At 37.5% G+C, this 15,536-nt stretch overlaps 1 protein-coding gene across 13 annotated transcripts in view; it reads left to right on the forward strand.

Annotated features, from left to right (window-relative positions):
• The window catches only part of BBX (BBX high mobility group box domain containing), a 348,585-nt gene that overhangs the window by 166,609 nt on the left and 166,440 nt on the right, over positions 1–15,536 (forward strand). The window contains exon 1 of one of the 13 annotated variants that reach the window (XM_023732890.1): positions 881–905. The exons of 10 other annotated variants lie outside the window; for them this stretch is intronic. The gene's annotated coding sequence lies outside the window, so the exon portion shown is untranslated. Of the gene's footprint in view, positions 1–880; positions 924–2,790; positions 3,485–15,536 lie in introns of those variants that run through there. 2 more of the 13 variants (XM_023732889.1, XM_004378156.2) reach the window with 2 other exon arrangements.

Here is a 15,536-nt window from a genome sequence, read left to right on the forward strand (position 1 = left end):
GAACTAGATGGTGCCTGGCTACCACCAGTGAACGTCCTGACAGGGAACACAACAGAGGGTCCCTGATGGAGCAGTAGAATGATGGGATGCAGAACTCAAATTCTCAAATTCTAGTAAGTAGATGAGACTTAATGGTCTGAGTTAGACTGGAGGCACCCTGGAAAGCATGGCTCCTTGTTTCTCCCTCACCCCAGAACTAAAACAATTTCCGAGGCCAACTCTTCAAACAGGGATTGGACTGGACTGTGGGACATAAAGTGATACTTGTGAAGAATTTGCCTTTTAGATAAGTAGATATAAGAGACCAAAGGGGCAGCTTTTGCCCAGAGGTGAGAGGGGAAGGCAGAGAGTTAGGAGCTTGTTGAATGTTTGTGGGGAATCAGGGGCAGAGGGGAGGAGTGTGCTTTTGCAGAATGGGGTGAGCGGTTGGGGTCTCATAAGAATGTTAAAAAAAAAAATTCCATATGGGAGACTAACTTTAAATGTAAACCTCATTTAATTTCAACAATAAAAAAAATCTTAAAAATAAGTTTGAAATGGCTCATTATAGCATAGATTTAGTAACATGAGGGCAACTATTACATGAGTAAATCATACCAAAAATGTGGTTTCAAAACCAAAACCCAAGTTCAGATGGCCAGCTTCCTCCCTGTGTCTGAGTTTCTGTGGCTGCTTAATCTCTCTGTAACTCCTGGTTCTTGCCCTCCTCTTGCCTCTGTATTTCTGCCTTCTGTGTATTTCCATGTTTCCCCTCTCTGTGTTTCTTCTGACTGTCTTCGGTCTCTCTGTGTTTTTCTTGTCCCAGGCATCCTCAGGAAGACCCCAAGCCTCTAGCGGTACCTGGTATCATCTCCAGCATGTTTATAGATGTGGAGGATTCACTGGGATATTGAGAAATACCAGAGGTGAATTGTTCCATTGTAGTAAGTCAACCAGCATTTATTACATGACTGCTGTTTACAAGCACAGTTGGTGGTGCTTTGGGGGAAGAAGGAGTTAGGGCGTGACACAGAAGAATTAAACTTGTAAACGCTTGTCTTCTTAGTGTCTCTAGCAGGGTGGACACATATGCAAAGAAAAACAACAGCAGCAAATTAAAAAGCTGACAAATTATCATATAAATGAGGAGGCACAGTTAATAGAGTACAGAAAGCCAGGTGGTATTAATTGGGTTTCCTGCAAGAGTTTAAAATTAGGTTTTGAAGTATGGTTGGAAGAGAGATGAAGAAAAGAGAGAGTGGAAGTGAGTAATTTCTGTGGGGCTTGGCAAACTTGTACACTTCCTTGTGAGTGAATCCCTGATGAAACGAGAGTGCCAAGTTTCAGCCTACTAACAGCTAACTTTCCTGAAACTCCCACAGTCCTAGAGAATTTCAAGTTATGAAAGGAAATGCTGTGAAGTGGAGACTTTCTATAAACACAATTGGTATCTGTTGCCAGTTTTAGAATTTATAGAGTTTAGGTGTAAATTGCGATATTAAAGTAATAAAAAATAATGTTATGACATAAAATTAATAAAAACTATTATAACATGATCTAGGGCTGCATTTTAAATATGAAGATGAATTAAAGTTGTCAACTGCAGTATAACAAGTCAGTTTTATTTTCCTGCTGGATTTTTATTTTTGCTAATGTAGACAGTCCTAACTAGTAGACACAACCTGGTTTTCAGAATTAGATATGGTTTGAATCCCAGCCTCACTAGCTGTGTAATATTGGACAATCTACTTATTAACACTGAATCTCAGTTTCCTCATATGTAAACTAAGGATGAAAACACTCACCTCAAAGAGTTGTGTGAGTTAAAGGAAATAATGTTTATAAAGTCCTGAGTACATGCTTCATAATCTATTTCCTTGTTATTTGCAGACACTTAAAAAGCATCTTTAAAATCTTTAGTTAAGTATAGTGTTATTTCTGAAATCTTTTTTAAAATAGAAGTAACCCCAGGATATTTAGAAAATGCTGTATATTCCAAAGAATATTTAAAACATATAAAGGTATAAAGAAGAATATTAACATGAATAACTGAGTACGAACCACTGAGTTTAGGAGCTAGAACCTCACTGGTACCTTTGTCACCCACTGGGTGCCCGGCCCAGACTCCATGGCCTCTCTCTACCACCGCCACCCCCATCCTGAATTCTCAGCTTATTATTTCTTGTTTTTCTTTATAGTTTTTTACATATTTATGTGTTCTCAAACAGCAATATGTTAAGTTTTCCCTTTTTAAAATTTTATATAATAATATACTGGTAGTCCTCGACTTACAACGGGGTTCCGTTCTGACAACTCCAGCATAAGTGGTTCTGACATAAGTCGAAAACCTCATTTCATTTTTTTAGTTTTTATTATTAATTGCCTTTTGTTATCAGTATCTTTATAAATCCAATCTTTGTTGAAACATTACATACAAACTTACAGATATAGTTTAATACATACATTAAAAAAATGCACAAATCATAAAAAATTACTCTGACGATGAAGAAGAGTTGGACAGCATTGGCATTTTGTCAGTTGCAGTAATAACTCCACTTGTGGAAGGTTCTGGATCATCTGGATTATCCCTGGGAATGGGGATGGTGTTTCTATTCAGAAAATTCATGAGTTGTCTGTATGGTCCTTTTCTTTTTTTCTTCATATCTGCAATCAGGGTTTGGGTCCGGTCGATGTTTTCAAGCAACTGAAGCCCCTGATTTAGTTTAGAAAAACTCCTGCTAATCCTTTCACTTTAATATTTTTTGACAACTTCTGTCATTCCTTCTCCTCATTGTTTTTCTTCTTCAGCATTTCTTTTCTCTTGAAAATACCATGAAGTCCTGATCTGTCAGTCCCCTTCTTTGTGATCTATGAGCTGTTCCACATTGGCGATATCAAGTTCTAAATTCAGCGTTGTCGCCATACAGATGATTTTTCCACCAGTCTGTTCCATCATATGTTCACATAGCGCAGCAGTTTTTTTTTTTTACATCGCCTGCATGCATTTTCTCTGTAACTTCCTCCTAGGAAGATGCCACGTTCCAGGTACACTGTTGGTCCTATGTGCGGTTGTCATAGCTCGAATACACTGGAAGTCAGGGACTACCTGTAGTATATATATTTCCTTCTGCAACACCTTTTATTCCTGCTTAGCATCATGACTGGAGAGTCTTCTCTGCTTATACATGTAATTCATTTATGATCACAGTTGTATAGTGTTTCATTGTATGGAAATACCAAAGTTTATTTATCTACTTTCTTTTAATGGATATTTCCATCAACATACTAAATGATGGCTATTTCCAGTTTTCGTGTTACTAGAAGTAAAGCTGTAGAGGAACACCTTTTGAGAGTCTTATACAGCCTCTTTATGTATGCCTTGTTTCTCCAGGGCATATGTTCAGGAGTAAGAACTGCTGCATCATAGGGTACACGCACTTGAAGCTCCACAGATAACGTACATGGATTTCCCAGAGCTTGTTTCATTTTATACTACTAGCAGAATGTAAGTGTTCCTTCCTTTTGTCGGTATCTTTAAAATTACTAGATTTCTGTTTAACATATTCATCACATCTTTATGAATGTGTGACTATTACAATATCTTGGCAGAAGTTTTAAAATGAGAACAATTTTTTAAGTTGCCTGTAATGTGATCTTATCAATGACCCTAATGATCCTCATTTTTTGGTGTGTTGGTTTTATCCTTTGTAACAGCTACTTTTATTTCTCTCAGTTTTCCAATTGTCATTTGCACCTTTTCTCAAATCCAGTTAAGCCCAGATATCCTGAAATAGCTGGGTATGTTTGCTAGCTATGTTTCTTCTCAGAAAACCACATCATATTAATGTAGTGTTCTCTTATGTCAAATGAAAACTGTCAGCTATTCCTGACTTCCAAAGATAGTTTCAGCACAGAAATGTACACATCATTTCCTGATTCCTTGTTCCCGTAATTTGAGTTGAGATAAAGAGTGACCCACAGAGGACTGTTTGCAAGCTGCAGTGACTTGATCATTCATGTGTTCTGCATTGCAAAAGTTTGAATAAATGACTCAAGTTGTATTTGCCACTCCTTCCCCTTTTCTGTCCCTCATCCACTTCTTTCTCAGCCATTGATTCTTTTGGTATCTGATTGTTCTTTTACACTATATGCCAGTTTTCATATCGATCTTCCTCCTAACTTCATAATCTGTAGTTGGCAGTGTATAATTTTACTTGAATGATCTCTACATTTTGCCTGGTATATTGTTAAGCCTATTGCCATTATCTACCACATCCATTTTCTATGGTTTTCAAGCAAGGATACGAGGCTCTAGCCTAGTGCCTGGTACTTAGTGTTATTCATTACATGTATGTTGAATGTAGAAAGGAAAAATGTAAATGCAGTAAGTACTGAAATGCCTTTTCCCTGCTCAGCGACAAAAATTTCTCTAAAAGCACTGGGCAAAAATCAAGAGAACTGTCAACAGTCCTGTCTGTTAAGTAGCTTTGTAAGCCATAAACAAGTCACTGTTTTTGAGCTTCACTGTCCTTTTGAAAAAAATGAGAGAGTGGTAGACCTGGGACGTATAAAATTTCATTTGGCTCCAACATTTTGTATTCTGTCTTCTAGTTTGAAATGAAAGAGTTTCCCACTGAATGTCTGGGCACTACTACCAGAGCCTGAGCCTGCATGCTTTCCTGTGCGTTAGGCCCCTAGCGGTATCACACCGACCTGCCCGTTATTGTTTCATAACCCCAGCAAGTGGAGCATACATCAAACTTCTCCTCCTCTGTTTCTTAGGGTTGATTTGTTCTGGTGGAAAAATACGTTTATCTTCCTTTGAGAAAGTGTAATAAATGCCTTTTGCTTCCCTATTTCATCCACCTGGCACTCCAGGCATTGCTCAGTGCAGGATCTTGAGTCCTGCCCCCTTATTCCTCCTTTTCTTCCCTTAGCCCCACAGCTGTGAGCAGGGCAGCTCCCTCTGCCCTTTATCATTTGCTGCACAGCTTAACACCATGTCTTCTCTCACATTCCAGTTACAGTTACCGTCTCTGAGTCCTGATTGGCCTTTACTGTTGGGTCTTTCCTTGGAGTCCGTGAGTCTGTCTTCATCTGGTGCTGGAAGCAAGTTTTTCTTAGGTTCTTGTGCAGTTCTGCTGGGGGCACCTCAACTCCAGATAGACTACGAGGGTGGGCCTGCAGTCCTTCTCTTGCCACCCATTGCTATACCAGGGACTCCCACTCGAAGATGTGCTAGAACGACTACCACTTTCAAGGAGCTGACACTTCAGATTCTCCCATGGCTGATACTTCCTAATACGTTACTTGTCCAGGATTTGTTGGTGAGCCCTTTCGAGCTCCTCAGGGCATCAAAGGCAAAAAGGCAGCAAAGAGCAGACCGTGCAGAGCAAGGGACACATGCTTCCTCCTCACTCTCTGCAGATTGTAAACACCCAGCGGTCAGTTTATTTGCCTGTTCACCAAGATTAAGCCACACAAAATAATCTAATCTCAACGTGATGTTATAGATCTGCTTTGTGAACATCTTATCTACGTCTGGCAAGTTTTTGGCTAAGAAGTGAGTAAGTCAAGAGAAGAATTTTTTTAACAATATAAAAGGGGAATTTCATTAATGAAGGATTTAAAAAAATTTTTTTTATTGTACTTTTGATGAAAGTTTACAGAATAGTTTCTCATTAAACAGTCAGTACACATATTGTTTTATGACAATGGTTAACAACCCCAAGACATGTCAACACTGTCCCTTCTCAACCTTGGGTTCCCTATTACCAGCTTTCCTGTCCCTGCCTGCCTTGAAGGATTTATTTTTAATAGCATTAATAGCATTAAATTCTGAATCAATTTGGAATTTTTAAAATCTTTGAAGTGTTTGTTTTTTCTTTATTTTTTATTTTATTTTATTTTTGTACTTTAGGTGAAAGTTTACAGAGCAAACTAGTTTCTCATTAAACAGTTCATACACAAGTTGTTTTGTGACATTGGTTGCCAACCCTGCAATGTGTCAACACTCTCCCCTTTTCCACCCCAGTTTCCCTGTTTCCATTCGTCCAGTTTTCCTGTCTCTTCCTGCCTTGTCGTCTTTGCTTTTGGGCTAGTGTGCCCATTAGTCTCTGTCATGGATTGAATTATGTCCCCCCAAAATATCTGTCAACTTGCCTAGGCCATGATCCCCAGTATGTGTGATTGTCTATCATTTTGTCATCTGATGTGATTTTCCTATGTTTTTAATTCCTATCTCTATTATGTTATTGAGGTGGGATTAGCAGCAGTTATGTTAATGAGGCAGGACTCAATCTACAAGATTAGGTTGTGTTTTAAGTCAATCTCTTTTGAGATATAAAAGAGAGAAACAAGCAGAGAGACAGGGGGACCCCATACCACCAAAAAAGAAGCACCGGGAGCATAGTGCATCCTTTGGACCTGGGGTCCCTGCACTGAGAAGCTCCTTGACCAGAGAAGATTGATGACAAGGATCTTCCCCCAGAGCTGACAGAAAGAGAAAGCCTTCCCCTGGAGCTGGCACCCTGAATTCGAACTTCTAGCCTCCTAGACTGTGAGAGAATAGATTTCTCTTTGTTAAAGCCACCTATTTGTGGTATTTCTGTTACAGCAGCACTAGGTGACTAAGACAGTCTCCTATACATGATTGAACTATGAAGCACATTTCTCATGTGTGTTATTGTTGGTCCTATAGACCTGTCTAATCTTTCGCTGAAGGGTGAATCTCGGGAGTGACTTCAGTTGTTTTTTTTCTTTTGAAATGTTAAGTTCTGTATTATCCAAAGCCTAATTGTTAACTCCTTCCCCACCTCCATGAAACACCAGAGATCCACTGGGCTGTAGAGCCATAGGGAAGAAGTAACCAGACTATCTCTGATAATTTAATCCCTCCTAACTGCTTACTCTACATAACTGCAAGAGATGCCCTTTTAAATGTATTTACACAAAACATATTATGACAAATGTTCTATTCTAGAAGGAGGCAGTTAATACTATCCTAACTCATGGAAGAACAGATTACTTTTTGTTCCTCAGGAATGCAACGGGAGAGAAACATCCTTTTATGCTTATAGGGAAAAATTACCTGACACAGAAATTTTACTGATGGTAAACTGCTCGCTATAACCCCTCTTATATTGTGTCTTTGATTAATGTAAAAGGCTTGACCTGTTTTAAATTATCAGTGATTAAAAATTTCTTTTGTAGTATTGATTCATTTAGTATTTTATTAATGTAGACAAGCTTGGAAGTACTTCAGAAAACCTACAGAGCTCATTTAGTATTCTTAATTTAATGCCTTCTGAAAAGAGAGCCATGTATTCTCTCATGATTAGGCTGCAGCAAATATTTAAAAAAGCTGTGTTGTTATTGTCAGGTGCTATCAAGTTGGTTCACTCATAGTGACCCTGTGTACAACGGAACGAAACACTGCCCAGTCCTGTGTCATCATCACAGTCATTGTTGTGTTTGAGCCCATTGTTGCAGCCACTGTGTTGATCCATCTTGTTGAGGGTCTTCCTCTTTTTCACTGACCCTCTACTTTACCAAGCATGATGTCCTTCTCCAGAGAGTTTTCCCTCCTGATAGCATTTCCAGAGTACATAAGACAAAGTGTCATCATCCTTGCTTCTAAGGAACTTTCTGGCTGTACTTCTTCCAAGACAGATTTTTTTGTTCTTCTGGTAGTCCAGGGTATATTCAATATACTTTGCCAGCACCAAAATTCAAAGGCATCAATTCTTCTTTGGTTTTCCTTATTCATTGTCCAGCATTTGCATGCATATGAGGCATTTGAAAATACCATGGCTTGAGTCAGGCGCACCTTAGTCCTTAATGTGACATCTTCGCTTTTTAACACTTTTAAAGAGGTCTTTTGCACCAGATTTTGCCCAGTGAAGCATGCCGTTTAATTTCTTGACCGCTGCTTCCATGGGCGTTGAATGTGGATCCAAGTAAAATGGAATTCTTGACAACTTCAATATTTTCTCTATTTGTCATGATGGTGCTTATTGGTCCAGTTGTGAGGATTTTTGTTTTCTTTAGGTTGAGGTGTAATCCGTTCTGAAGGCTGTGGTCTTTGTTCTTCGTCAGTGAAGTCCCCTTCACTTTCAGCAACCAAAGTGGTGTCATTTGCATATCACAGATTGTTAATGAGTCTTCCTCCAATCATGATGCCGCATTGTTCATATAGACCAGCTTCTTGGATTGTTAGCTTAGTTTACAGATTGAATAAGTATGATGAAAGGATACAACCCTGACACACACCTTTTGTGATTTTAAACCACACTGTATCCCCTTGTTCTGCCTCTTGATCTGTGTACAGGTTTTGCTTGAGCACAGTTAAGTGTTCTGGAATTCCCATTCTTCGCAGTGTTGTCCATAGTTTGTTATGATCCACACTATCCACACTGTCTACACTATTGACTGTCCTTTGCATAGTCAATAAAACACAGGTAAACATCTTTCTGGTATTCTCTGCTTTCAGCCAAGATCCATCTGACATCAACAATAATATCCCTCGTTCTACTTCTCTTCTGAATCTGGCTTGAATTTCTGGTAGTTCCCTGTTATTTTTTAATTATCTTCAGCAGAATTTTACTTCCATGTGATATTAATGATATCTTTTGATAATTTTTGCATTCTGTTGGAGCACCTTTCTTTGGAATGGGCACAAATATGGATCTCTTCCAGTCAGTTGGCCAGGTAGCTGTGTTCCAGATATCTTGTCATGGACGAGTGGGTTCTTCCAGCATTGCATCCGTTTGTTGAAATACCTCATTTGGCTGTCAATTCCTGGAACCTTGTTTTTTGCCTATCTTGAATTTCTTCCTTCAGTACCATCAGTTTTTGATCATACCTTCTGAAATGATTGAAGGTTGACCAATTCGTTTTGGTACATGACTCTCTGTATTCCTTCCATTTTCTTTTGATGCTTCCTCAATATTTTGCCAATAGAATCCTCCAGTATTGCAATTTGAGCCTTGAATTTTTTCTTCAGTTCCTTCAGCTTGAGAAATGCCAAGTATGTTCTTCCCTTTTGGTTTTCTAACCCCAGGTCTTTGCACATTTCATTATAATAGTTTACTTTGTCTTCTCCAGCTGCCCTTTGAAATCTTCTGTTCAGCTCTTTTACTACATCATTTCTTCTGTTTCTCTTTAGCTACTGTTCATTCAAGAGCAAGTTTCAGAGTCTTTTCTGATGTCCATTTTGTGTTTTTTTTTTTCTTTCTTTCTTGTCTTTTTAATGACCTTTTGCTTTCTTTATGTGTGATGTCCTTGATGTCATCCTACAACTCGTTTGGTCTTCGGTAGTCTTAAAAAACTGTAGTCTTAATAAATAAGTTAGGCCAACCTTAAAACCCAAAAAAACAAAACCACTGCCCTTGAGTCGATTCTGGCTCATAGCAACCCGTAGGGCAGTAGAACTGCCCCATAGGGTTCCAAAGGCTGTAAATCTTTATGGAAGCAGACTGCCACATCTTTCTCCTACAGAGCGGCTGGCGGGTTCGAACTGTAGAGCTTTCAGTTAGCAGCTGAGCACTGTACCCAATGTGCCACCAGGGCTCCTAGACCAACCTTAAGGTACAGTAAAAATATATATATAAATACGTAAACATGTGATATAACATTTTCCTTCTCAGGGTGCTAGGAAATGCATTTATTAGAGATTCTGCATTGAATGAGCTTAACTTGGAAAAAGATTTTTAAATTGCTAAATTAAGAATAAATTTTGAACTGCGTATTTAATTTTCACTCTTACTTTACATCTGTTGTATAGCAAAGTTGGTAGTAAATTGAAAAGTAAGTTCGAAGTTGAACTTTATTTAATTATTTATATACTTACACCAGAAACAAATTTATCTATATTACTAAAAACATTTTATTGGAATCATTTTGAATAGTTTCATTCAAATTTAGGGTTACTGGAATAACAATATTTATTTTGTCTGACAGTTTATATTTGGGTAAGAAAACAGTAAATTGTTCATATGGATCTATAATTTTTGGGGAAAAGTAAGTAAGCAAGGAGCTTGTTTTTCTAAAGTTAATTTCCAGTACATTACCATTTATTATCTTAGCTGTAAAACCCACATTTCTAAAGGTTGATTAAGTTTTATTGAATGTGAAAACTCAGTCACTGAATCTGTATAAAGAACAAAGTGGAACAGCTCCACTTTAATATTGACGTTGTTTTGGGGAACTGGGACTCCACTAGGAGACTCAGCCAGACACCAGTGTTGTGTTCTCTCATCAGATCTTTCTCGAAATGTGTATGTTTCTTTTGTGTTGAGCCAGTGGCTCTTCACTCCCTCCCTTGCAGGCCAAGCACCTTGTCTCATTTGAATGATGGCATCAGTGCCCTTAGGTTAAGGTCTGTTTTGAGCTTAGCGGAATCTTGGCTGCTCTTATCAGCCATTTATTTTCTGTTTCTTAACCCTTACACAGCACCTCTGTGTTACAACTGGGTAGATGGTAGTGTTATTTCTGAGAGCCTTGAGCTGCCAGTAAACACAGGGTTTACATTTTCACCACTTTGTAACCTGCCAGCTGCTAAGACCTGCTCTGGACCTAGAGAAGTCTGCGCTCTGGAATTCTGAGTCAGAGAACTTCTAGATCTCAGGACCAGGTCTGGACCAGGTCTGATTTTCACTGAATGGAGCCTTCCAGTCACCTGTTCTTTCAGGATTAAACTGAAGACAGCCTTTCTTCTGCTTTTATTGGAACTTTCTCAAGGACTGATTTGAGTATGTTTTCTTCTTCCTTTAAACTTTAAAAAATGTACCAGAGATTTTTGTTGATTTGTTTGGAAAGATTTGCATTTGAATGACTTCTGAGAGAGTTGGTTTTCTTCAAGCTGCTCTGTTGGTGAAATCGTGATGGAATTGTGTTCTCCTTTTGCTTCCTTTATATTTTTGTGGGACTTCAAAGACCAATAAGGTATACCCATTCCCTGCATTTGGAGTTTACAGTTGTAAACTGTACAGTGGGAAGGATGAATGGTGGAAAAGTTTAATGTACAGGATTTAAATCTGTGATTCTCCACTGGGAATTTTACATTTGAAACTCATGGACTATAATTAAGAGTGTGCTGATGATGATGGTGTGGCTGTATCTGGAGTAGAGGTACAAATGGAGGCTAAGAGTCACACATTTAAAGTAATCATTTGAGACAATAATAGAAGAGGTTCATATTCAAGGCAATAATAGAAGAGTTTATAGTTCATGCTGTAGGGGATTAAGGAATTCAGAGGGAGGAGAGATTATTTGGCCTAGGATCATATTTGACCTGCATGAAGAGGAAGGAAGAGGGAGCAGGAGCATTTTAAATAGCAGATATCTGGGCAAATGGTTAGAGGCAAGAAAGCACCCAAGTACTGGGAACTGGACTTCGATTACATCTTCTGAGATACAGTGAAAGGCAAAGGAAGTTGGGGTTGGGTTTTGTGTGTGCAGGTAGAGGGTGAGGTAGGGAGGGCACAAAAAATACGTGGAATATCAGTCAAATTAAATTTTGTGAGTAGACTGTGAAGGTCTGTTGAAGGATTTGGATTCAGCAAGTTAAAGGATCAAAGAGTGATTGTGGATAATCTGATAGAGATTAATTTGGAAATGGAGATTATCACTTGAAAGCTACTATACTGATCTTTTGGGGTGAGGTGGTGATAAGGGTTTGAAGAAGGAAGGAAATTCTTTAATTCATGTATTTTTTTTTTTTTTCAGTAAATATTTAAGACTACATATGTGAGACACTGTAAACGGAGTTTTTACATTCATTCTCTTTTTTACATTCTTAACATCCCATGGAGGAGGTTCTGGTCTATTTTTATAGAAGAGTGAACTCAGCCTCCCAGATTAGACAACTAGTAGTGGTCAGAATCCATAACCAGGCCTGTCTGACTGCCAAGTCCAAGCCTTTCTTCTCCCTTGTTCTAACTAATGAAGCATGGAAATGGAGAAGAGCAGATGAATTTTTTATCCCTTATTTTATTTGTCATGCTCCTTTCTTGATGATTATTAAATGGATACAAAATAGGATTATACTTTTATATAGTCTTATATACATGCATGCAATATACAATAGTACACTTGAGAAAGTTTGATACAAATGTTGTGTATTGGATATTTCTCAATGACAGCAATTGAGAATTTTTTTTTTTTTTTTTTTTTTGATAATTTAGAGCCAGTACACAAAATCTGCATTAGGAATGTATTTTATATCAATTTAAAATGGATAGTTAAGAGATTCTACCAGATAACAATAATTTTAGTATGTGAGAAATAAAACCAATGTCTCAGTTTCGGAGAATAAAAATTTTGGGATAAACTGGAATGCTTGGGAAAAAAAAAGTTTTAGTTAATTTAATTTTCTTATTCATTGAAAGTTAAACTGGAAACTTTTTGTTTCAGTACTTGTGAATCTTTGCAAAGATTAGTACCTTTGTCTGAATTTGTAAGAAATTTTAGAGTGCATCTTTTTTGTTTTTTTTTAATGGGGGTATCATCTTGGTGTCATCACTTTAATGATTTATAATTACAATTTAAAAAATATATAATATATAGAAAGGGCCAGAGATTTGACCAAGTGTGTACTGACACCCAGCAAAATGCCCTAGTAATACCAATAGCCTTTCTACCCTCAAGACATTCTGAGAATTTTTTTTTTAAATTGATACTAGCTTGCTTTTATAACTTGTCCCTCTTTCCTAAAAGTGTGGTGTTCCCCAAAATGTGGTTAATTGAGGAATATTTGTTAGTTGTGTTCTGGTGAAGTGGCATTTACATATATAGTTTAAATTGTTGTTTCATCATCAGATTGCTAAGTGGAGGCCTTTCTACGAACATGTTTTTTGGATTTTTTTTCTTTTTTGGATCCTAATTTTGTATTTCTTTTTGTCCAACCTGTATTTCCCTCAGCAAGAAATAGTTTTAGGTTGACAAATGAGAATCAGCTGTCTGAAATATGTTCATTGACTCAGCTATGTGCCTGAAGTGGCCCAACAAAAGTTATTTGATTTGGATAGTATAAAGAAATTAAATAAGCATTCAGATTGGGTTTTTGCTGCTGTAATAAGAACTTCTGTCTGTAATTTGAAGTCTTGAAATCCACACGTAGTATATTCTTATGTTGAAATTGGGAACGTTTTGCGCCTAAACACCATTGAGACAGTTAATAAGAGAGCTTAAGTGACATAGCTCAATATTTTTTCTGAAAAATTTTTGATTCTCAAAGGAAAAAGTTGCATCTTCATCTCAAGATTGATCTGACAAGAGATATATCTCAAGATTGTTCACAGGACCAAAAAAAAAAAAAAAGATTTGTAATTTTATATGTGTTGTTTGATGAAATGAGATGAATGCTTTAGTTCACCAAAGAAGATCAGTTCAGAGAATGAAATGGATAAGGCCAGAACCATACTGAGAATGATGTCCCAGAAGACTTTTAGGAACTGTAAAATTGAGCGCAACAGTATAAAACTGTTCACACATTTTATCAGATCCATATAGGACAGCAAACTGATTGTCTCCTTGACAAACTGTTACTGTAAATATTTAGAAAGGAAAAGAGTGTTGATAAGTCTCTAGCATAATTAAATATTCACAGTGGAAGAGTATGTTGAAAGAATAAATCTCATCACACTTTGAAATGCAGATTAATTTTAATATTCTATTTTCTGAGATCCTTTTCTACTTGAAAATTACGTATTTTCAGTCTCTTCTTGTGACTCTTTCACCTCTGATAACTCTAATATGATTGGGAAAAGCCCTTAACACCAAATCGTGACCAGTGATAAAATTTATTAAACCTGGCCAAGTTGAAAATGCTACCTTTTGTTTGATTGCTGTGTGAGGTATAATTGTCGGTCTGGAATGGTGAATTGAGAGCAGATGTCTTAGAGTCGTTTATGTGAGACCTTCAGGATCTTCTCACTTTAGCTCCCCAAGTGTAAAATAAATACATTAATTATTTTGTATGCTTTAAATAACTGTTGGAGCCCTGTAGCATAGTGGTTAAGAGCTTGGCTGCTAACCAAAATGTCGGCAGTTCGAACCAACCAGCCGCTCCTTGGAAACCCTCTGGGGCAGTTCTTTTCTGTCCTATCGGGTCCCTGAGTTGGAATCGACTCGACGGCAGCGGGTTTTTTTGTTTTTAATATAACTATTGGCACACACAGGTTGAGAAAGATTGTTCTTATCCTCAAATCACAATTGGAAAAATTAGTGAGGAGATTTGATCTATTAGTAGAAAGGTCCTAGCTACTTTATAGACATATGATGCAAAGTGGTATTTTAAATTAAAGAAGATAATAGGTAAATATGAGGAACCCTAGTGGTGCAACGGCTAAGCGCTCAGCTGCTAACCGAAAGATTGGTGGTTCGAACCCATCCAGCGGCTCTGCGAGGGAAAAATCTGGTCATCTGCTTCTGTAAAGAGTACTGCCAAGAAAACCCTATAGGACAGTTCGTCTCTGTCTGTGGGGTCGCTGTGAGTCAGAATTGACTCGATGGCACCCAACAATAGCTAAATATGATTGCAGTTTTCAAGTAGAAGCTGAATGTTGCATTTCATGGAAAGAATTTAGGTTGAAAACTTCACTTCGGGTAGAAACTTTATTGAAGGTTTATAAAGGTTTTGAAACTACTGTCCTATACAATCACTACTTCCTCGTGCTAGTTCCCGGTAAATATAAGGTATGAATTAGAGGTTCAAGTTGGGGATAGTATTAAAAGGCAGCTGGGACAGAGGGAAAGTGTAGACAATGGGGTACTTAATATATGTGTAATTTAAGTGTCATAGTCCATTGAAATATGATTTCGCAAGTTAAACTTTTCCATGAGAATATTTCTCATAGGACTAAATTCTTACTTAGTTTTCATATATTATTTTGCCTTTTTTTCAAGGTGCCTGGCACAGCAGTGGGTGGTCAGTACATACGTTTTGAATGTTAAATGACTGTTGGCTTTTAATGAACTAAATGGCTTATACTTTGTGCTAAGTGTCAGTGATTTGCCTTGTGTTTTCTTTTAAATATAAAATGAGTAAACTTCAGTTGCCTTCAGAAATGTTTCTTTTTAGACTTTTGCTGTGATGGATGAAAAACCAAAAATAACCCCATGGGTGGCTTTGTGCTAGTCCCAGTTTGTTCTCCTTGAACAAACTATGGGACCCTGAGCAAATTTCTTAATTTGGACCTGAATTTCCTCTTCATTCAATGAGGGATTACATTGGATACTCTCTAAAAGTTTGTTTCAAGTCTAAAATTTTGTGATTTTGTGATTCAATGAAGAACAAAGTAGGAGTTCAAAATGAGTATAAAAATATTCCTAAATCAAGTCAGATGAGGTTAATAAGAAAAGGAGTTCCAGATTCAGTGAGTTTTCAGCAGAATTTTTTTTAAAAATTTTTTTTTAATTGTACTTCAGGTGAAGGCTTACAGAACAAATAGTTTCTCGTGAAACAGTAGTACACATGTTGTTTTATGACATTGGTTAACAACCCCACAACATATCAACCCTCTAACTTCTCAACCTTTTTTTTTGGTGAAAATACA

Source organism: Trichechus manatus, unplaced genomic scaffold (assembly GCF_000243295.1).
Source record: "Trichechus manatus latirostris isolate Lorelei unplaced genomic scaffold, TriManLat1.0 scaffold00055, whole genome shotgun sequence".
Classification (NCBI taxonomy): domain Eukaryota; kingdom Metazoa; phylum Chordata; class Mammalia; order Sirenia; family Trichechidae; genus Trichechus; species Trichechus manatus.